The sequence below is a fragment of the Rattus norvegicus genome, chromosome 4 (assembly GCF_021556685.1).
Source record: "Rattus norvegicus strain SHRSP/BbbUtx chromosome 4, alternate assembly SHRSP_T2T, whole genome shotgun sequence".
NCBI lineage: Eukaryota > Metazoa > Chordata > Mammalia > Rodentia > Muridae > Rattus > Rattus norvegicus.
Genome location: NC_141537.1, coordinates 163,392,831 through 163,415,605, shown reverse-complemented (window position 1 = coordinate 163,415,605; position 22,775 = coordinate 163,392,831). Strand labels below are relative to the sequence as shown.

The window sequence follows — 22,775 nt, the reverse complement described above, 5'->3', positions numbered from 1 at the left end:
AAGGGTTGAAAGTGCTTTCTGTTCATAGAAGCAACATTACTCAGAAGCCAAAACAAAAGAAAATGACAAATATCTCTCACAAAGACATAAGATCTTAAAACAATATATTATCAAGGTTAAGGACAGCATAATAATAATAATAGGGCAATAAATTATAATCAAATGAGGTTTAACATGGGAACGAAATGTCTGATGGGACACTAAAAGCATGTAATACTGTGGATCACCATTTCAGCAGACTACAGAAAAATCAAACTATGGGAGATCAATACAACAGCTAAAACCTAGACGAGAATGCTAAACTACCAGACACCGTTGAGAGAATTTAAAGAGTTAAATAAATGGAGATCTACGCTGTATTTTCACAATGGGAGGCTTGTATAAGATTTTGATCCATTTTTGTTTTGTTGAGAGAGGTTCTCTGTATGTAGTCAGACTAGACTTCCTCTATTTCAGCCTTTCCTTCCGTGTGCTGAGGCTATAGGTGTGAGCCACTATACCTGGTGGTCCACTTTGCTTTTTATTTTTCATTATTTTTCTTTTTTTCTTTATTAACTTGAGTATTTCTTATCTACATTTTGATTGTTATTCCCTTCCTGGTTTCTGGGCCAACATCCCCCTAACCCCTACACCTCCCCTTCTGTATGGGCTTCCCGTCCCAATCCTCCTCCCATTACCACCCTCCCCCCAACAATCATGTTCACTGGGGGTTCAGTCTTAGCAGGACCCAGGGCTTCCCCTTCCACTGGTGCTCTTACTAGGATATTCATTGCTACCTATGAGGTCAGAGTCCAGGGTCAGTCCATGTATAGTCTTTAGGTAGTGGCTTAGTCCCTGGAAGCTCTGGTTGCTTGGTATTGTTGTACATATGGGGTCTCAAGCCCCTTCAAGCTCTTCCAGTTCTTTCTCTGATTGCTTCAACGGGGGTCCTATTCTCAGTTCAATGGTTTGCTGCTGGCATTCGCCTATGTATTTGCTGTATTCTGGCTGTGTCTCTCAGGAGAGATCTACATCCGGTTCCTGTCAGCCTGCACTTCTTTGCTTCATCCATCTTGTCTAATTGGGTGGCTGTATATGTATGGGCCACATGTGGGGCAGGCTCTGAATGGGTGTTCCTTCAGTCTCTGTTTTAATCTTTGCCTCTCTATTCCCTGCCAAGGGTACTCTTGTTCCCCTTTTAAAGAAGGAGTGAAGCATTCGCAATTTGGTCACCTTTCTTGAGTTTCATGTGTTCTGTGCAATTAGGGTAATTCAAGCATTTGGGCTAATATCCACTTTTTTACGTATGTAGGTGCCCTTGTATTTGGGGCATAGATATTTAGGATTGAGAGTTCATCTTGGTGGATTTTTCCTTTGATGAATATGAAGTGTCCTTCCTCATCTTTTTTGATGACTTTTAGTTGAAAATCAATTTTATTCGATATTAGAATGGCTACTCCAGCTTGCTTCTTCTGACCATTTGCTTGGAAAGTTGTTTTCCAGCCTTTCACTCTGAGGTAGTGTCTGTCTTTGTCTCTGAGGTGTGTTTCCTGTAGGCAGCAGAATGCAGGGTCCTCATTGCGTATCCAGTTTGTTAATCTATGTCTTTTTATTGGGGAGTTGAGACCATTGATGGTGAGAGATATTAAGGAATAGTGGTTATTGCTTCCCGTTATATTCATATTTGGATGTGAGGTTATGTTTGTGTGCTTTTATTCTCTTTGTTTTGTTGCCAAGACGATTAGTTTCTTGCTTCTTCTAGGGTATAGCTTGCCTCCTTATGTTGGGCTTTACCATTTATTATCCTTTGTAGTGCTGGATTTGTAGAAAGATATTGTGTAAATTTGGTTTTGTCATGGAATATCTTGGTTTCTCCATCTATGTTAATTGAGAGTTTTGCAGGATACAGTAACCTGGGCTGGCATTTGTGTTCTCTTAGGGTCTGTATGACATCTGTCCAGGATCTTCTGGATTTCATAGCCTCTGGTGAGAAGTCTGGTGTGATTCTGATAGGTCTGCCTTTATATGTTACTTGACCTTTTTCCCTTACTGCTTTTAATATTCTTTCTTTATTTTGTGCATTTGGTGTTTTGAGTATTATGTGACAGGAGGAGTTTCTTTTCTGGTCCAATCTATTTGGAGTTCTGTAGGCTTCTTGTATGTTTATGGGCATCTCTTTCTTTAGGTTAGGGAAGTTTTCTTCTATGATTTTGTTGAAGATATTTACTGGTCCTTTGAGCTGGGAGTCTTCACTCTCTTCTATACCTATTATCCTTAGGTTTGATCTTCTCATTGAGTCCTGGATTTCCTGTATGTTTTGGACCAGTAGCTTTTTCCGCTTTACATTATCTTTGACAGTTGTGTTGATGATTTCTATGGAATCTCCTGCTCCTGAGATTCTCTCTTCTATCTCTTGTATTCTGTTGGTGATGCTTGTATCTGTGGCTCCTTGTCTCTTCCTTTGGTTTTCTATATCTGGGGTTGTTTCTCTTTGTGCTTTCTTGATTGCTTCTATTTCCATTTTTAATTCCTTCACCTGTTTGATTTTGTTTTCCTGGAATTCTTTCAGAGATTTTTGTGATTCCTCTCTATAGGCTTCTACTTGTTTGTTTATGTTTTCCTGCATGTCTCTAAGGGAGTTCTTCATGTCTTTCTTGAAGTCCTCCACCATCATGATCAAATGTGATTTTAAATCTAGATCTTGCTTTTGTGGTGTGTTTGGATATTCAGTGTTTGCTTTGGTGGGAGAATTGGGCTCCGATGATGCAATGTAGTCTTGGTTTCTGTTGCTTGGGTTCCTAAGCTTGCCTCTTGCCATCAGGTTGTCTTTGGTGTTACCTTGTTCTGCTATTTCTGACAGTGGCTAGACCGTTCTATAGGCCTGTGTGTCAGGAGTGCTATAGACGTGTTTTCCTGTCTTCTTTCAGCCAGTTATGGGAACAGAGTGTTCTGCTTTCGAACGTGTAGTCTTTCCTGTCTACTGGTCTTCAGCTGTTCCTGTGGGCCTGTGTCCTGAGTCCACCAGGTAGGTCACTTGGAGCAGAAAAGTTGGTCTTACCTGTGGTCCTGCAGCTCAAGTTGCTCGTGGGGGGCTGCTTTTGAGCTCTCCGTGAGGGCGGCAACCAGGAGGTCCTGTGCTGCCTTTTCCAGGGGCCCCCGTGCACCAGAGTCCCAGATGGCGTTAGGTGTTTTCCTCTGGAGTGAGAAATGTGGGCAGAGCGTAGTCTCTTCTGGCTTCCCAGTCATGTCTGCCCCTCTGAATGTTGAGCTCTCCCTCCCATGGGATTTGGGTGCAGAGAACTGTTAACCGGTTTGCTTCAGGTCCGGGCGGTATCTGGACTGCAGGGGATCTGCCGTTCGAGTGCTCAATATTGTATTTTTAAAAATAAATAAATAAAGTCTGACACGCAAAAGACTCAGGCTAATCATCTGAGGACTTCCAATTCCTTCTAGAATGTGTTCCCCAGCCTGTCAGCTGGAAACATTTCCCTCCAATGGAGCTGGTTGCTCGCTATTTTCTTCTCCTGCAGTTCCAAAGCCTCCTGGGCACCACATCATCCTTAAAACAGTGGAATTACTTTACCCACAAGGTGTGTGTTTTATTAAAAAGAAAAAAGAAAGCCTTCTTCATCTTGCTTTATTTATTTTTTTATTTTCTTACCTAGATGCAAGCCAGGGGCATATACACTAGGCAAGTGCTCCACAACTGTACTAGCCTGACCTCTACATTGTCTCATTTCTGGGGTTTCCAGTCTCTCACCCAGCTTCAGGCAAATCCTGACCACTCACCATCAGTCCACCTACTTTCCAGAGAGCTGACTGAGGCACCAAGGGAGGCAGAAGGTCTGCAGTGCACTTTCAAGGTATGTTTTTTGGCTACTGTGATAAAACACCAAAGAGAAGCAAGGTGTGGTTTATGGGAATTCTGTATATTGTGGAAGATAAGGTTACAGAAACGGCTCTTGCCAGGGGCTGTGGAAAAGTTGGCCCAGCTCGGTCACCTCTAGGTAGATCAAGACACAGAGAGCTCAGGATGGATCTGTGCCATCTTGAAACGTTCAAGCCTTTCCTTTAGGATACTACCAACAGCAAGGCTCTGAACCCTTCCATTGCAGCACCACTAGCTGGGGACCAAGTGTTCAAACACAGGGGCCTGTAGGGACATCACACACTGAGGCCATGATGCTAGTTGAGGTTAGACACTGCTCTCCCAGCCTCTTCATCCGTGAAAAGAAATTCTGTAGGAGCACAGTGCAGCTGTGAACATCGAGCTTGAAAATGTTTTGGAAGGGTTTTGTGAACTGAAGTGCAAGGAGGAGCAGAGCATGGTCGCGGATGCTTGTAACGTAAGCCTTTGGAAGGCCGAGACAGGGTGGCAATTTTTTCAAAAGGTGTAGGTAGATATGGTTGTCATCTTCATCATCATCATTACCTCCTCCTGCCTTAACTGTGTTGCCTCCAAATTTGCTACCTGATTGAATAATATTGTAGATGAGAATTAGTTTGAACCCTAAAACCCTAAAAATTAGTTTGAATTCCAAAAAGACTATCAGGTCATTCCACAATGAAATGACTTAAACATGAAAAATATATTCACATGAAATCCATGAGAACAGTGTAACACTATAGTCTTTCTGCTATGTCCTGAGTAGTTGCCATTCTAAGATCATGTCAGAGTTCAATGTGGCTACACTGCTACAAAGTCACACTACATCCTGCCATTACACCATACTCCTTACAAGTTCCTAAATGAAGAATGTGCCACTCCCTTTTAGGTCCCTCCTGGAAATCTTTCTTCTGCTTACCTCCACTAGTCAAACAATGGAAGCTGGGAATAACATGGTTTATTCTGTCTAAGTAAAAATAGGATCTGGTCCTCTTACTTGAAAAGGAGACAGGGGTCTCTACATAGGTGGTCACTTCTCCATCCTCATCTTCGTCTCTCTCATCTCCCTCTGAATAGCAGCAGCTGACCTCTGCTGACCCCAAAACTTTTTCCTTTACCACTGAGAACAAATCACACTCCTGCTTCTCCTCTTCTTTCTGTAAATGCACCATGTCTCAGCCTAGGGCTAACCACAGCTTCTCTTCTCAACCCCAACTCTCCTCTCAGTCATGGCCCCAACTCCCAACCTAAATAAGAACCTGCTGTCCTTCCTGAGTCTGGTCCAGGGAGGAAGGTGTCCACTAGAGGGCAGGCCCAGGCATCCAGGCAAGGCCCATGCATCCCTGCTCAGGTCCAGGAGCCAAGGGAGAAAGTGCAGCAGGTTCATCAGGCATCAGGCCCCTCTGAAGCCCACACTAGGTCAGTTTAGCACAGTAGAGTGGTTGTTCTGAGTAAGGTGCCTGGTCTTCCTGTGGAATCATGGCCAGCCTCCTAGTGTGCCCTTTCCAAGAGCATTCTAACTCTTCAGTGCTGAGTTCAGTTCCTGCTCCCATAGGCTTGGTTCTGCAGGGCCTGTTCCAGTGCTTACCTACCCTGCGTGCACCTCTGGTCTGTGTGCTCCAGTGCACACCTGCCCTGTGTGCACGGATGGTTTGTGTACTCCAGTGCACCTCTCCTCTGTGCACTGCTGGTGTGTGTGTGCTCTGTGACAGGCACAGAACTCCATTCCTGCACAAAGAAATCACATGAGCACAGATATATGTGTTTTAGCAGACTTCACTGAAGACTGATGAGATGAAAGAGGTTTACATAGAAAAAAATACAAAACCTTAAAATTGAATATTTTTTCCTCCATCTTTATTAAATTGTGTGTATTTCTTATTTACATTTAAATAGTTATACCCTTTCCCGGTTTCCAGGCCAACATCTCCTAACCTGTCACTTTCCCCTTCTAAATGAGTGTTCCTCTCCCCATCCTCCCCCCCCATTACTGCCCTGCCGCCAACAATCACATTCACTGGGGGTTCAGTCCTGGCAGGACCAAGGGCTTCCCCTTCCACTGATGCTCGTATTAGGCTATTCATAGCTACCTATGAGGTTGGAGCCCAGGGTCAGTCCATGTATAGTCTCTGGGTAGTGACTTGGTCCCTGGAGGCTCTGGTTCGTTGGCATTGTTGTTCATAGGTGGTCTCAAGCCCCTTCAAGCTCTTTCATTCCCTTCTAAGATTCCTTCAACGGGGGTCCCGTTCTCAGTTCAGTGGTTTGCTGCTGGCATTTGCCTATATTTGCCCTGTTCTGGCTGTGTCTCTCAGAAGAGATCTACATCCGGCTCCTGTCGGCCTGTACTTCTTTGCTTCATCCATCTTCTCTAATTGGATGACTGTATATGTATGGGCCACATGTGGGGCAGGCTCTGAATGGGTGTTCCTTCTGTGTCTGTTCTAAACTTTCCCTCCCCATTCCCTCCCAAGGGTATTCTTGTTCCCCTTTTAAAGAAGGAGTGAAGCATTCACAATTTGGTCATCCTTCTTGAGTTTCATGTGTTCTGTACATCTAGGGTAATTTGAGCATTTGGGCTAATAGCCACTTATCAATGAGTGCATACCATGTGTGTTTTTCTGTGATTGGGTTACCTCACTCAGGATGACATTTTCCAGTGCCATCCATTTGCCTATGAATTTCATAAAGTCATTGTTTTGATAGCAGAGTAGTATTTCATTGTGTTGATGTACCACATTTTCTGTATCCATTCCTCTGTTGAAGGGCATCTGGGTTCTTTCCAGCATCTGGCTATTATAAATAAGGCTGTGATGAACATAGTGGAGCACGTGTCTTTGTTGTATGTTGGAGCATCTTTTGGGTATATGTCCGAGAGAGGTATAGCTGGTTCCTCAGGTAGTGCAATGTTCAGTTTTCTGAGGAACCTCCAGACTGATTTCCAGAATGGTTGTACCAGTCTGCAATCCAACCAACAATGGAGGAGTGTTCTTCTTTCTCCACATCCTCGCCAGCATTTGCTGTCACCTGAGTTTTTGATCTTAGTCATTCTGACTGGTGTGAGGTGGAATCTCAGGGTTGTTTTGATTTGCATTTCCCTTATGACTAAAGATGTTGAACATTTCTTTAGGTGCTTCTCAGCCATTCGGCACTCCTCAGCTGTGAATTCTTTGTTTAGCTATGAACCCATTTTTTAGTAGGGTTTTTGTCTTCCTGCACTCTAACTTTGTGAGTTCTTTGTATATTTTGGATATAAGCCTTCTATCAGTTGTAGGATTGATAAAGATCTTTTCCCAATCTGTTGGTTGCCATTTTGCCCTAAGAACAGTGTCCTTTGCCTTACAGAAGCTTTGCAGTTTTATGAGATCCCATTTGTCGATTCTTGATCTTAGAGCATAAGCCATTGGTGTTTTGTTCAGGAAATTTTCTCCAGTGCCCATGTGTTCGAGATTCTTCCCCACTTTTTCTTCTATTAGTTTGAGTGTATCTGGTTTGATGTGGAGGTCCTTCATCCACTTGGACTTAAGCTATGGTGATAAGAATGGATCGATCTGCATTCTTCTACATGCTGACCTCCAGTTGAACCAGCACCATTTGCTGAAAATGCTATCTTTTTTCCATTGGATGGTTTTGGCTCCTTTGTCAAAAATCAAGTGCCCGTAGGTGTGTGGGTTCATTTCTGGGTCTTCAATTCTGTTCTATTGATCTATCTGTCTGTCTCTGTAGCAATACCATGTAGTTTTTATCACTATTGCTCTGTAATACTGCTTGAGTTCAGGGATAGTGATTCCCTTGGAAGTCATTTTATTGTTGAGAATAGTTTCAGCTATCCTGGGTTTTTTGTTATTCAAGATGAATTTGCAAATTGTTGTGTTTAACCCTCTGAAGAATTGGATTGGTATTTTGATGGGGATTGCATTGAATCTGTAGGTTGCTTTTGGTAAAATGGCCATCTTTAATACATTAATCCCGCCATTCCATGACCATGGAAGATATTTCCATCTTCTGAGGTCTTCTTCAATTTCTTTCTTCAGAGGCTTAAAGTTCTTATCATACAGATCTTTCACTTGCTTGGTTAAAGTCACACTTTATATTATTTGGGACAATTATGAAGGGTGTCATTTCACTAATTCCTTTCTCAGCTTGTTTATCTTATGGTTTTCTTTATATCTTTCCCATGCTTATTGAGTATTTGTATATTACTTGAAAATTGTGGACTTTTGTCCATTTTCTCGGAGAGGGGAAGAAGTCCTTAGTATTTCATTGACTACTATTTGCTCTATATTCTCAGTATGTGACAAGAGAGATTTTTCTAGCCACAATTCCTATGAATTTTGATATTTTTTGCTCTATAGCTTCTTTGGTTTTTTATTTTAAATTTTCTTTTTTTTTTGATTTTTTTTTTATTAACTTGAGTATTTCTTATATACATTTCGAGTGTTATTCCCTTTCCCGGTTTCCGGGCAAACATCCCCCTCCCCCCTCCCCTTCCTTATGGGTGTTCCCCTCCCAACCCTCCCCCCATTGCCGCCCTCCCCCCATAGACTAGTTCACTGGGGGTTCAGTCTTAGCAGGACCCAGGGCTTCCCCTTCCACTGGTGCTCTTACTAGGATATTCATTGCTACCTATGGGGTCAGAGTCCAGGGTCAGTCCATGTATAGTCTTTAGGTAGTGGCTTAGTCCCTGGAAGCTCTGGTTGCTTGGCATTGTTGTACTTTTGGGGTCTCGAGCCCCTTCAAGCTCTTCCAGTTCTTTCTAAGATTCCTTCAATAGGGGACCTATTCTCAGTTCAGTGGTTTGCTGCTGGCATTCGCCTCTATATTTGCTGTATTCTGGCTGTGTCTCTCAGGAGCGATCTACATCCGGCTCCTGTCGGTCTGCACTTCTTTGCTTCATCCATCTTGTCTAATTGGGTGGCTGTATATGTATGGGCCACATGTGGGGCAGGCTCTGAATGGGTGTTCCTTCAGTCTCTGTTTTAATCTTTGCCTCTCCCTTCCCTGCCAAGGGTATTCTTTTTCCTCATTTAAAGAAGGAGTGAAGCATTCACATTTTGATCATCCGTCTTGAGTTTCGTTTGTTCTAGGGATCTAGGGTAATTCAAGCATTTGGGCTAATAGCCACTTATCAATGAGTGCATACCATGTATGTCTTTCTGTGATTGGGTTAGCTCACTCAGGATGATATTTTCCAGTTCCAACCATTTGCCTACGAATTTCATAAACTCGTTGTTTTTGATAGCTGAGTAATATTCCATTGTGTAGATGTACCACATTTTCTGTATCCATTCCTCTGTTGAAGGGCATCTGGGTTCTTTCCATTTTCTGGCTATTATAAATAAGGCTGCGATGAACATAGTGGAGCACGTGTCTCTTTTATATGTTGAGGCATCTTTTGGGTATATGCCCAAGAGAGGTATAGCTGGATCCTCAGGCAGTTCAATGTCCAATTTTCTGAGGAACCTCCAGACTGATTTACAGAATGGTTGTACCAGTCTGCAATCCCACCAACAATGGAGGAGTGTTCCTCTTTCTCCACATCCTCGCCAGCATCTGCTGTCACCTGAGTTTTGGATCTTAGCCATTCTCACTGGTGTGAGGTGAAATCTCAGGGTTGTTTTGATTTGCATTTCCCTTATGACTAAAGATGTTGAACATTTCTTTAGGTGTTTCTCAGCCATTCGGCATTCCTCAGCTGTGAATTCTTTGTTTAGCTCTGAACCCCATTTTTTAGTAGGGTTATTTGTTTCCCTGCGGTCTAACTTCTTGAGTTCTTTGTATATTTTGGAAATAAGGCCTCTATCTGTTGTAGGATTGGTAAAGATCTTTTCCCAATCTGTTGGTTGCCGTTTTGTCCTAACCACAGTGTCCTTTGCCTTACAGAAGCTTTGCAGTTTTATGAGATCCCATTTGTCGATTCTTGATCTTATAGCATAAGCCATTGGTGTTTTGTTCAGGAAATTTTTTCCAGTGCCCATGTGTTCCAGATGCTTCCCTAGTTTTTCTTCTATTAGTTTGAGTGTGTCTGGTTTGATGTGGAGGTCCTTGATCCACTTGGACTTAAGCTTTGTACAGGGTGATAAGGATGGATCGATCTGCATTCTTCTACATGTTGCCCTCCAGTTGAACCAGCACCATTTGCTGAAAATGCTATCTTTTTTCCATTGGATGGTTTTGGCTCCTTTGTCAAAAATCAAGTGACCATAGGTGTGTGGGTTCATTTCTGGGTCTTCAATTCTATTCCATTGGTCTATCTGTCTGTCTCTGTACCAATACCATGCAGTTTTTATCACTATTGCTCTGTAATACTGCTTGAGTTCAGGGATAGTGATTCCCCCTGAAGTCCTTTTATTGTTGAGGATAGCTTTAGCTATCCTGGGTTTTTTGTTATTCCAGATGAATTTGCAAATTGTTCTGTCTAACTCTTTGAAGAATTGGATTGGTATTTTGATGGGGATTGCATTGAATCTGTAGATTGCTTTTGGTAAAATGGCCATTTTTACCATATTAATCCTGCCAATCCATGAGCATGGGAGATCTTTCCATCTTCTGAGGTCTTCTTCAATTTCTTTCCTCAGTGTCTTGAAGTTCTTATTGTACAGATCTTTTACTTGCTTGGTTAAAGTCACACCGAGGTACTTTATATTATTTGGGTCTATTATGAAGGGTGTCGTTTCCCTAATTTCTTTCTCGGCTTGTTTCTCTTTTGTATAGAGGAAGGCAACTGATTTATTTGAGTTAATTTTATACCCAGCCACTTTGCTGAAGTTGTTTATCAGCTTTAGTAGTTCTCTGGTGGAACTTTTGGGATCACTTAAATATACTATCATGTCATCTGCAAATAGTGATATTTTGACCTCTTCTTTTCCAATCTGTATCCCCTTGATCTCCTTTTGTTGTCTGATTGCTCTGGCTAGAACTTCAAGAACTATATTGAATAAGTAGGGGGAGAGTGGGCAGCCTTGTCTAGTCCCTGATTTTAGTGGGATTGCTTCAAGTTTCTCTCCATTTAGTTTAATGTTAGCAACTGGTTTGCTGTATATGGCTTTTACTATGTTTAGGTATGGGCCTTGAATTCCTATTCTTTCCAGGACTTTTATCATGAAGGGGTGTTGAATTTTGTCAAATGCTTTCTCAGCATCTAATGAAATGATCATGTGGTTCTGTTCTTTCAGTTTGTTTATATGATGGATCACGTTGATGGTTTTCCGTATATTAAACCATCCCTGCATGCCTGGGATGAAGCCTACTTGATCAAGGTGGATGATTGTTTTGATGTGCTCTTGAATTCGGTTTGCCAGAATTTTATTGAGTATTTTTGCGTCGATATTCATAAGGGAAATTGGTCTGAAGTTCTCTTTCTTTGTTGTGTCTTTGTGTGGTTTAGGTATAAGAGTAATTGTGGCTTGGTAGAAGGAATTCGGTAGGGCTCCATCTGTTTCAATTTTGTGGAATAGTTTGGATAATATTGGTATGAGGTCTTCTGTGAAGGTTTGATAGAATTCTGCACTAAACCCGTCTGGACCTGGGCTCTTTTTGGTTGGGAGACCTTTAATGACTGCTTCTATTTCCTTAGGAGTTATGGGGTTGTTTAACTGGTTTATCTGTTCCTGATTTAACTTCGATACCTGGTATCTGTCTAGGAAATTGTCCATTTCCTGAAGATTTTCAAATTTTGTTGAATATAGGTTTTTATAGTAAGATCTGATGATTTTTTGAATTTCCTCCGAATCTGTAGTTATGTCTCCCTTTTCATTTCTGATTTTGTTAATTTGGACACACTCTCTGTGTCCTCTCGTTAGTCTGGCTAAGGGTTTATCTATCTTGTTGATTTTCTCAAAGAACCAACTTTTGGTTCTGTTGATTCTTTCTATGGTCCTTTTTGTTTCTACTTGGTTGATTTCAGCTCTGAGTTTGATTATTTCCTGCCTTCTACTCCTCCTGGGTGTATTTGCTTCTTTTTGTTCTAGAGCTTTTAGGTGTGCTGTCAAGCTGCTGACATATGCTCTTTCCTGTTTCTTTCTGCAGGCACTCAGCGCTATGAGTTTTCCTCTTAGCACAGCTTTCATTGTGTCCCATAAGTTTGAGTATGTTGTATCTTCATTTTCATTAAATTCTAAAAAGTTTTTAATTTCTTTCTTTATTTCTTCCTTGACCAGGTTATCATTGAGTAGAGCATTGTTCAATTTCCACATATATGTGGGCATTCTTCCCTTATTGTTATTGAAGACCAGTTTTAGGCCGTGGTGGTCCGATAGCACGCATGGGATTATTTCTATCTTTCTGTACCTGTTGAGGCCCGTTTTTTGACCAATTATATGGTCAATTTTGGAGAAAGTACCATGAGGAGCTGAGAAGAAGGTATATCCTTTTGCTTTAGGATAGAATGTTCTATAAATATCCGTTAAGTCCATTTGGCTCATGACTTCTCTTAGTCTGTCGACATCACTGTTTAATTTCTGTTTCCATGATCTGTCCATTGATGAGAGTGGGGTGTTGAAATCTCCCACTATTATTGTGTGAGGTGCAATGTGTGTTTTGAGCTTTAGTAAGGTTTCTTTTACGTATGTAGGTGCCCTTGTATTTGGGGCATAGATATTTAGGATTGAGAGTTCATCTTGGTTGATTTTTCCTTTGATGAATATGAAGTGTCCTTCCTTATCTTTTTTGATGACTTTTAGTTGGATATTGATTTTATTTGATATTAGAATGGCTACTCCAGCTTGCTTCTTCTGACCATTTGCTTGGAAAGTTGTTTTCCAGCCTTTCACTCTGAGGTAGTGTCTCTCTTTGTCTCTGAGGTGTGTTTCCTGTAGGCAGCAGAATGCAGGGTCCTCGTTGCGTATCCAGTTTGTTAATCTATGTCTTTTTATTGGGGAGTTGAGGCCATTGATATTGAGAGATATTAAGGAATAGTGATTATTGCTTCCCGTTATATTCATATTTGGATGTGAGGTTATGTTTGTGTGCTTTCATTCTCTTTGTTTTGTTGCCAAGACGATTAGTTTCTTGCTTCTTCTAGGGTATAGCTTGCCTCCTTATGTTGGGCTTTACCATTTATTATCCTTTGTAGTGCTGGATTTGTAGAAAGATATTGTGTAAATTTGGTTTTGTCATGGAATATCTTGGTTTCTCCATCAATGTTAATTGAGAGTTTTGCTGGATACAGTAATCTGGGCTGGCATTTGTGTTCTCTTAGGGTCTGTATAACATCAGTCCAGGATCTTCTGGCCTTCATAGTTTCTGGCGAGAAGTCTGGTGTGATTCTGATAGGTCTCCCTTTATATGTTACTTGACCTTTTTCCCTTACTGCTTTTAATATTCTTTCTTTATTTTGTGCGTTTTGTGTTTTGACAATTATGTGACGGGAGGTGTTTCTTTTCTGGTCCAATCTATTTGGAGTTCTGTAGGCTTCTTGTATGTCTATGGGTATCTCTTTTTTTAGGTTAGGGAAGTTTTCTTCTATGATTTTGTTGAAGATATTTACTGGTCCTTTGAGCTGGGAGTCTTCACTCTCTTCTATACCTATTATCCTTAGGTTTGATCTTCTCATTGAGTCCTGGATTTCCTGTATGTTTTGGACCAGTAGCTTTTTCCGCTTTACATTATCCTTGACAGTTGAGTCAATGATTTCTATGGAATCTTCTGCTCCTGAGATTCTCTCTTCCATCTCTTGTATTCTGTTGGTGAAGCTTGTATCTACAGCTCCTTGTCTCTTCTTTTGGTTTTCTATATCCAGGGTTGTTTCCATGTGTTCTTTCTTGATTGCTTCTATTTCCATTTTTAATTCCTTCAACTGTTTGATTGTGTTTTCCTGGAATTCTTTCAGGGATTTTTGCGATTCCTCTCTGTAGGCTTTTACTTGTTTATTAATGTTTTCCTGTGTTTCCCTAAGTGTGTTCAGGTCTTTCTTGAAGTCCTCCAGCATCATGATCAAATATGATTTTGAAACTAGATCTTGCTTTTCTGGTGTGTTTGGATATTCCATGTTTGTTTTGGTGGGAGAATTGGGCTCCGATGATGGCATGTAGTCTTGGTTTCTGTTGCTTGGGTTCCTGCGCTTGCCTCTCGCCATCAGATTATCTCTAGTGTTACTTAGTTCTGCTATTTCTGACAGTGGCTAGACTGTCCTATAAGCCTGTGTGTCAGGAGTGCTGTAGACCTGTTTTCCTCTCTTTCAGTCAGTTATGGGGACAGAGTGTTCTGCTTTCGGGCGTGTAGTTTTTCCTCTCTACAGGTCTTCAGCTGTTCCTGTGGGCCTGTGTCTTGAGTTCACCAGGCAGCTTTCTTGCAGCAGAAAATTTGGTCTTACCTGTGGTCCCGAGGCTCAGGTTTGCTCGTGAGGTGCTGTCCAGGGGCTCTCTGCAGCGGCAGCAACCAGGAAGACCTGTGCCGCCCCTTCTGGGAGCTTCAGTGCACCAGGGTTCCAGATGGTCTTTGGCTTTTTCCTCTGGCGTCCGAGATGTGTGTGCAGGGAGCAGTCTCTTCTGGTTTCCCAGGCTTGTCTGCCTCTCTGAAGGTTTAGCTCTCCCTCCCACGGGATTTGGGTGCAGAGAACTGTTTATCCGGTCTGTTTCCTTCAGGGTCCGGCGGTGTCTCTGGCAGGGGTCCTGCCGCTCCTGGGCCCTCCCCCACGGGAGCCCAGAGGCCTTATACAGTTTCCTCTTGGGCCAGGGATGTGGGCAGGGGTGAGCAGTGTTGGTGGTCTCTTCCGCTCTGCAGCCTCAGGAGTGCCCACCTGACCAGGCGGTTGGGTCTCTCTATTTTAAATTTTCAAGACAATGTCTCCCTGTATATCTTTTGCTGCCCTGGAACTCTCTGACTTGCCTACCTCTGCTGGAACTAAAGGTGTGCCCCACCACTGCCTGGCTTGGTGCTTGTCTTTCAGTGTACATCAGTTTTTAATTTCTAAAGAACAACAACTGTACCACTCACTCTTCTTTGTAATTTCTTATGTATTTTTCTGCTTCAGAAACACTTGTGCCTTTCTCTTTGCAATTTCCTCATTAATTTTAGCTTAAATCTCTCTGCAGTGTGGGCTATTTTGTATGGTGTTTTCTTGATAACTGGATTCTAAATTTTTTTACGATGATCAGCCTTCTTTTCAAAGTATAATTCTTTTTTCTTTTTTTAAGATTTATTATGTACAGTGTCCTGTCTCTATGCCAATAGAGGGCACCACAATCCCATTACAGATGGTTGTGAGCCACCTTGTGGTTGCTGGAAATTGAACTCAGGACCTCTGGAAGCACAGTCAGTGCTTTCAACCTCTGAGCCATCTCTCCAGCCCTATAATTCACTATTTTATGATCATTGATTTGTGTTTTGCCTGCATGATCCCCTGTAACTAGAGGTACAGACAGTTGGGTGTACAGACAGTCATGTAGAATTGAACCCATGTCCTTTGGAAAAGCAACCATTCAGAGCTCTTAACAGCTGAGCCATCTGTCCAGCCACCCCTCTCCCAATTTGCAGCTTTACTTCTTTTTGTTATCCAGTGCTTCTACATTAGAAAGCCTGTTTTTTTGACATGTTGTATTTTTGTCTTTTATTATACTTAATTTGTACTTTTTATTATCAGTCGGACATTGAAAAACTTCCTTCAAATATGTTACCCCTCCAAACTGTTCATTTTGCAGGAGCTGAGCACTGAACACACGGCACTCACACATCTTAAGTCGGTAAGCTCTCCCTTCCTCCACCAAGCTTCGGTTTTTTAGCCATGTCTCCAGCTCATGTGGTGGAAAAGCACACACATCAAACGTTTGAAAATAGAAACCACTGATCTTGGGAAACAACAAGGTTCAGAAGACCCTCTGAAAGATCTTCTGTCCTCAAGGAATTGATTAAAGACTTCTAATTGCAGAAAAAGCAAGGATGGCTGGTTAGGAAAAAAACATACTCCTACAGAGCGGGTGGGCTGAAGGAAAGAGAGAACATAGAGGGAAACTACTCTACTGTAAGGCCCTGGACTCTTGTCTCATGCCCATCTTAATGGAGCTCATCTTAGTGGAACTCTGGGTGTAACTTGGGTCCTCACTCTTAGTACTTTGCCAACTGAGCCATTACCCCAACTCTGTGTTGTCTTTCCTATACATCCTCAAGCTGCTATAGACAAAAGAGAATTGAGACATTTGTCTCTCTATAAATCTGGGCAAAACTATAAAGAAATTGTTCCCCTTTCCAGTGTCAGTCTCAGTCTGTGGTGGTGGTGAGCAGTGGACCTGAGTTCCCATTAACTGTAATGTAGAGTAGTTTCAATGACAAGTGCAGCTGTGTACATCAATTTGTTTGTCCATCACTACTACTCTACAGCTCAGCTGGACACTGCTCAACTTGGATGCCCATATAACCTCTCTGCAGAACGCAAGGTAGAGGAGCCAGTGCTCTCTAGAACATTCTAATTCCATTGCAGAGGCTCAGAACAGAATAACAATCAGGGATGTGTATAATGTATCCAAGGCTTAGGGTGGCCAGTCATGTCCTCAACACCTACTTTTCAGTCCCCCCATCCTTACCCAGTCCCCAACAATCCAGGTTTTATTACTATGCCATAAAAGATGAGAAACCAGATCTTGTGAAATGCTTAAATAACTTTAAAATTTATTGAATAAAAATTGCATAAACACAACCACAAGATAATGAATAGAAAAGTAATGCAAACTACTACATGTAAAATAGATTATTGTATAACTGGTGGTATCAAGCCTAAGTACTAAATCCCCAACTTCCACAGTGGGAATGTTAATCTAATGAAAAAATCTCAAGTTCATCGTAATATATGCCAAAATTTTTTAACAGAATTTTTTTTAAATAAATAGAACTTTTCAAATGAACAGTTCAATTCAACCCTAGATGGGTTTTGTATTAAATGAAATCTGAGATAAAAAAATGGACATTTGCCATAATGTTTTCTTGAAGTCAACTTCCAAAACTAATGTAGGTGTGAGAAAGAATGAGTCCTTTAAGGACCGTTATGCTTTTCTTCATAGTCCTGGATGAGCAGGCAGTAGTTGGGCCACAGTTCTCCACCCTGTACAAGTCAGTCAGTAGAGTATGGTGGTTCAGAATATCAGGGGTCCTGGCAACCCATTTTCATTTCCTATACTATTTTCAAGCTTAAAAAAGCCCAAAATATTAAAAAAAAACTCTACCACTACTCCCAGCTTCAATTTAACAGCATCCAACTCCAGCATTAGAGATGCTAGTGAACAGCTCCAGCTTCTTCCTGCTGATGTCCCTCCTGATCATCAGCAGGGGATAACACAGTGTGAGAATTCCTTTCAGAAATAGTTCAAACAAGGAAAAGAGGATTGGAAAATGAAATGGCCAAGGTTTGCAAGGGAGTTAAGGAATATAATCAATGGGGTAGGGTAAAGAAGAAAAAAATGGAACAAAAAACAACCAAAAGGGAAAAAAAAGCCAACAAAATGAAAAAACAAAACCGAACAAAATGAAAAAAAGGAACCAAACAATAAACAAAAAGATATAATGCAAAACCCAAGCAAACAAAACAAAACAAAAAACAAAGCAAAAAATACAGAAAAACAAAATACAAACCCAAAACACAAGCAAAAATACAGAAAAACAAAAAACAAAAACAAAACCCAAAACAAAAATAAAAAACAAAACAAAAACGAAAACAAATAGTAAAAAAAAACAAAACCATAAACAACCAAAACAACAACAAACAAAACAAAAACACAAATATGAACAAAAACAAAAACAATAATAAAGAACAAAACCAAAAGCACAAACACAAAAACAAAACAATACCGAAAGACATATAAAAAGAAAAACACACAAAAACTAACCAACAATAAACAAAAAACAAACCACACAAAACTAAACAAAAACACAAAAACAAAACAAACAACAAAATAAAAAACACAGAAAGCAAAACAATATAATAAAACCAAAAACACAACCAAGAACAAAACAACAGAAAACAAAACCAAAACAATACACAAACAGAAACAAAAAACAAAGTCAAAAACTGAAAAAAAACCAGAAAAGCAACAAAACACAAAACACAAACAAAAAACAAAACACAAAAAAACCCAGAAACACAAACACAAACACAAACAAAAAAGAAAACCATCCAAAAACAAAAGACAAGAAAAACAAAAACAACAAGAACAACAACAACAACAAAAACCCCAGGAAAACTAAACAACTAAAACAAAAACCAAAAACACAAATACAAACAAAAACAAAAAATAAAAAGATAAAAAAACCAAAAACACAAACACAAAAACAAAAACAAAAATACACAAAAATAAAAAAGAACAAAAACACACAAAATCTAACCAACAAGAAAGAAAAAACAAGCCACACAAAAACTGAACAGAAACAATGCAACAAAAAATAAAACCGAAAACACACAAACACAAAAAAACCAAAAACAGACCAAAAACAAAATAGAATACAAAACAAAAACCCCACAAAAACAAAGAAGAAAAATAAAACCAAAAACAGAAAAAACAAAACAACAAAAAACAAACTAAACCCAAAAACACACAAAAACAAAACAAAGAAAACAAAAACGCAAACGAAAACAAAACAAAAAACAAAGAAAAATAAAATACACAAAGAAACAAACAAACAAAAAACCCCAAAAACCCCAATTCATTGACTAAATTCAGCATTAAAATAGTATTTCTTGAGCAGGTAGTCTTGCATGAGTTGGACAGTGGCAGTTTCTAAGCTGGCGGTAGTTATATACGTTCTAGAGATGGCATTAGGGCGGCAGACCCACACCTCACGTTAGGACAATATTGAAGAGAGTGGGCTCCATCCGGTCAGACAGCTCAGTATCTGTTTAAAGTCTCTTCAACTCATCCCACTTGAGGTATATTAGAAACATGGATGGAAACAGACAGGGCGGGAGCCATAGCAACCAGGTGGATGCTGTTACAGTAAGTGACTGTGCAGGATTTCCCACACCATCCTCTTCCTGAAGAGGGGCATGTGTTGCTGAGAAAAGGTCACAGGTTGGTCTCTAGAGATGTAATCTGCATATTTGCAGGTGAACATCCCACAGTCGCTCCCATTCAGTTGTTGAGGGATCTCCTGTGAAGTTAAGCTGTACTGCTTCCACTCCACAGGGTCCAGCTCCATGTTCCTTCGGGTCTTGCTCTCATTTTGTAAATAGTGGAAGATGGTCTCACAGATATTTTTCCCTGTCTGACCCATTGAATCGAGGTAGACAATGCTTCGCTTTCTTAAATCGATTACCACCAGGCTCCAATGGACCCTCTGGTGAATAGGCACCAAGATAAGTTCTTTTTCAAAGAGATTGATTCCTCGGGTCCATCTTTTCACAGAATTGTAACCGCCTTGTTTTAGCTTGGGGTAAAAGAAAGTGCTAAAGGCATGAAGAGCAGGGTAGCCTTGGTTTTCATTTCTCTGAACCAGAAGATTCATGTAGAAATTGATGACCTCATCATTGAGCCACTGACCGTTCTTGAGGGTCTGCATATCTCCTCGGGTGATTTTGAGCTTGAATCCTGTACTGAGGATTTCTTCCTGGGCTCCTGGACCCAATGCTTTCTCAACTTCCTTTTCCATTTCTTTTGTAAATTCTTTTTCTTGGTTGTTTTCTTGCTCTGGGAGAGCCTTTTCCTCTCCTGCAACTACTGCCACCTTGTTGGGGAACCTACTGCCGCCACTGTCCAGGATGTTTGCATTCGCTGTTCCTGGCAAGCCATGCTCCAAGCTGTTCCCCCGTACACATTTCTCCTCAGCACACCTCTTCTCTCTCTTGGTAGAGAGAACCTCTGTCGATGACTGTCCATCTCCCTGAGCTGTTTCTCGTCCATGAGGATGCCCTGGCATTCCACCTTTGTTGTTGGAGGTGTCAGAAAAGGTTGGGTGAGGCCTGTGTGGGTCAGACCTCACAGGATGGCCACCTTGAAGATGTTCGAGTGACCTAGCATGCTTTTCGTTTTGGGGGCTTTGAGGTTTTTCCTGTAGGACAGAATATGGCCGCTTGCGACACTTGCCACCCTCAGCCGACTTCTCAACTACAGCCTGATCTGGCAGACCCTCTAGGGGTTTGATATTTCCTGAACCCTCTTCCTGGGTTTTCTGTCCCTGACCCTTGCCAGGCTGTTCTTTATTAAGTTTTTGGTCTTGATGCTCCTGACGGGTCTTCTTCCGAGCCTTTCCAGGCTTCTGAAACACCATTTGGGTTCCATCTTGGCAGTTCCTTGATGGTTCTGGTCCCAAAGCTTCAGACTCTGTCTCTGTCCCATTTTGGTCGAGGTGTTTCCGCTTTCGACGTTGTTCTGAAGCTTCGGGTTTCATGCCCACCCCGGGCTTTTTAGGTTGCCACATGGAGACCGGTTTGGCTAGGTGTTTTGAGGGTGCCGGCTTTATGATGTAGAAGGGAAAAGCAACCGTATGCCAGGCTCTGGGTGGGCAGCTAAATCCAAAAAACTTTCAAATGAGACTGATCGTCCTATTAAAATCACTAGTAACGCACCAGGTCTAAACCTAGCAGCTACCACTTCGGAGGCAACCTCACGAGTGATACCTAAATCAGGGGGTTGCCCCTAATCACAGCCTTCAAGGTTCCATAGCTGGTTGTGATGTCACCTGAAAGAAGGCAAACCAACGTTCTTTGGAGGGTTGAAGCTCTCCCCTACCCCAACTAGGTCCAGGATTTTAAAGCACTCCCTTGCCCGAGTGGGAAGTTTGAATGAATAATATATAGCTCAGTTCACTTTGGCAGAGCAGAGTTCCCCAAATCACCTCAGCATAATTTAACTGGTCCTGACGAGTACATTTGTCTTTTAGGAAACTGCCCCATCATGGTCAATTAGAGGAAACAAAATATAAGTGCCCTTCAACACAATGGGCTTGCTAATTACAAAGAATACATAGAATTTTAGTTATAAAACCTCGAAGGTACTAAACTTGACAAAACTTTTCTCTCACCTAGATAAAGACCCAAGTGCCCATACCACCAAAGTCCTACTTGGTGAACCAATGGGTTTTATTGGGCTTACTTATAGGAATATGGGTGAGGAGTTCCTTACAGGAGCAGAAATGACTCAAAGACAGGTGCATCACCAAACCCACCCCAGCATGGTGACAGCTCACAAAAGCTGGAGACCTTGGCCACCTGCACAGCCAGAAGATGGCTTAATGCCCTTTCCAGGTGCCTCAGTTGGTCTAAACTTCTTCAAGACAGCTGGTCTAGGTTGGTTCCTTTGAGAGTCTTCTTTGTAGCTCAGCTTCCTTTCACTCTGACAGGGCAAGAGCCTAGTGAATCTGATTAGTTTTAGGGACCATCTTGAGACTTTTTAGTTGCTTTCCTGCCTGAGGAGCTTCCCTTCAGAGTGAATGAAGGGTGGAATGGTTTAGTCTTTCAGTATTAGAGGAAACTTGCGAAATTGGTACCAATTCACCAAGGATGGATACATTGTCTTAAGAGAATAGAGAAAACCTCACCTTTGTCAATAGACTCCATTGAGAAAGATACCTCGCTACTTCTGCTACAACCTCGCAATAATGCAAGCCCTGAACTCCTCCCTATAAAACAGTAGGAAGGACAAATTGGAGCTAGAGTTGCAGAGTTGTGTGTTTTCCATGGGTCTGGGGATCTGAACTCCAGCCGCCATGATTAAACAGCAAGCCTTTTAACCACTGCTCCATCTCTGGGCCCTTGAGCAGTTCTGTGGTCTACTCTCAAAAGTGTGGAGATGTTTTTGTAAAGAAAAAGAATTGAGACACATATTGTTTGTTTTTTCACTGAAAATATCAACAAACTGTGCAAGTATATTTATACCAATGTTTTACTGTGAGGGAAAAATATACTTTATTCTGTAAAAGGTTTGAATTTCTTGCAATTATTTCCCCAGGGTCATTTCGTTTGTACCAGGCTTCTTTCTCTTCTTTCTAATTACACCTTGGAGGGATCTGTTCCCATACCAAGAAGGGAATTTTCATATTACCACATCGGTCTTACATTACCTAACAGGGCTGATTTTGTGATGGTGAACTTTGTGTTAGAGGATAAATTTATTTTTTTAGGCGTGCAAAAACAGAATTGTTTTTAGCTGGCATAGTCCATGAGGAAATTAGTCTATCTTGAAAGTACCCTGTCAGGTAGCCTGAGATGGACCACTTCCTGGTGTGGCTGAGCTACTCTTCAAAAGCTGCTGATTGTTTCACAATATTTCAATGCCTCAGCTATTCCTACAGAGTGATGAGTCACAAGATTAAACAAAACCCTCGGGCCTTATCTAGGGAATTCTTTCTGGGTTCGTCCTGGTCAGTCTTCTTTTAATAAAAAGCCTCTTATTTACTAGAGCAAAACTTGAGTCAGAGTGAAGGAGCCCAGACATGTAGGACTTTTTCTGTACCTTCTCTTCCATGGTTCAAGCCCTGCAAAACAATGTTTTTAGTTCTTAGATTTACGTTCCTTAGCCTGGCTGTTCCGGTTGGTACCTTGACAAGGGTGTTTAGCCTCGTGGAAAATACGTCCTTCATCCACTCTTCCTGATGCTCAAAGGGATCTTCTGACTATTTCTCCACCCACTGTAGGTTTTATTACGTCAATGATGTTACCTGTTACCCTTCTTAGAGAGATTTTGTTTGCGTTTTTTAAATTATTAAGGAATGGTTACATTTTCAGGGTTATTTTGTTTAATTTTTTTTTGTTATGGCTTTTTGTTTGTTGGTTTTTTCCTTTTTGTTTTTTGTCTTTTGTTTTTTCTCTTTTTTCTTTCTTTCTTTTCTTCTTTCTTTCTTTTTTTTTTTGTCTTTTGAGACAACTGCAACATTTTTCTCTTTTAATTTAACGAGAACAGCTTTGGGTCCTAGGAAAAGCTGGAATGTGGTCATGATTCTTCTTTTCTTAAACGTTCTTGTATTTTGTTCTACATTTCATATGTTATTGAATCAT

At 41.2% G+C, this 22,775-nt stretch overlaps 1 pseudogene across 1 annotated transcript; it reads right to left on the bottom strand.

Annotated features, from left to right (window-relative positions):
* Positions 1-16,440: 16,440 nt before the first annotated feature.
* On the bottom strand, positions 16,441-20,391 carry LOC120102398 (sentrin-specific protease 2-like; annotated as a pseudogene). The gene has a single exon (XR_015686190.1). The product of XR_015686190.1 is annotated as a sentrin-specific protease 2-like (transcript).
* Between the last annotated feature and the right edge of the window lie 2,384 nt (positions 20,392-22,775).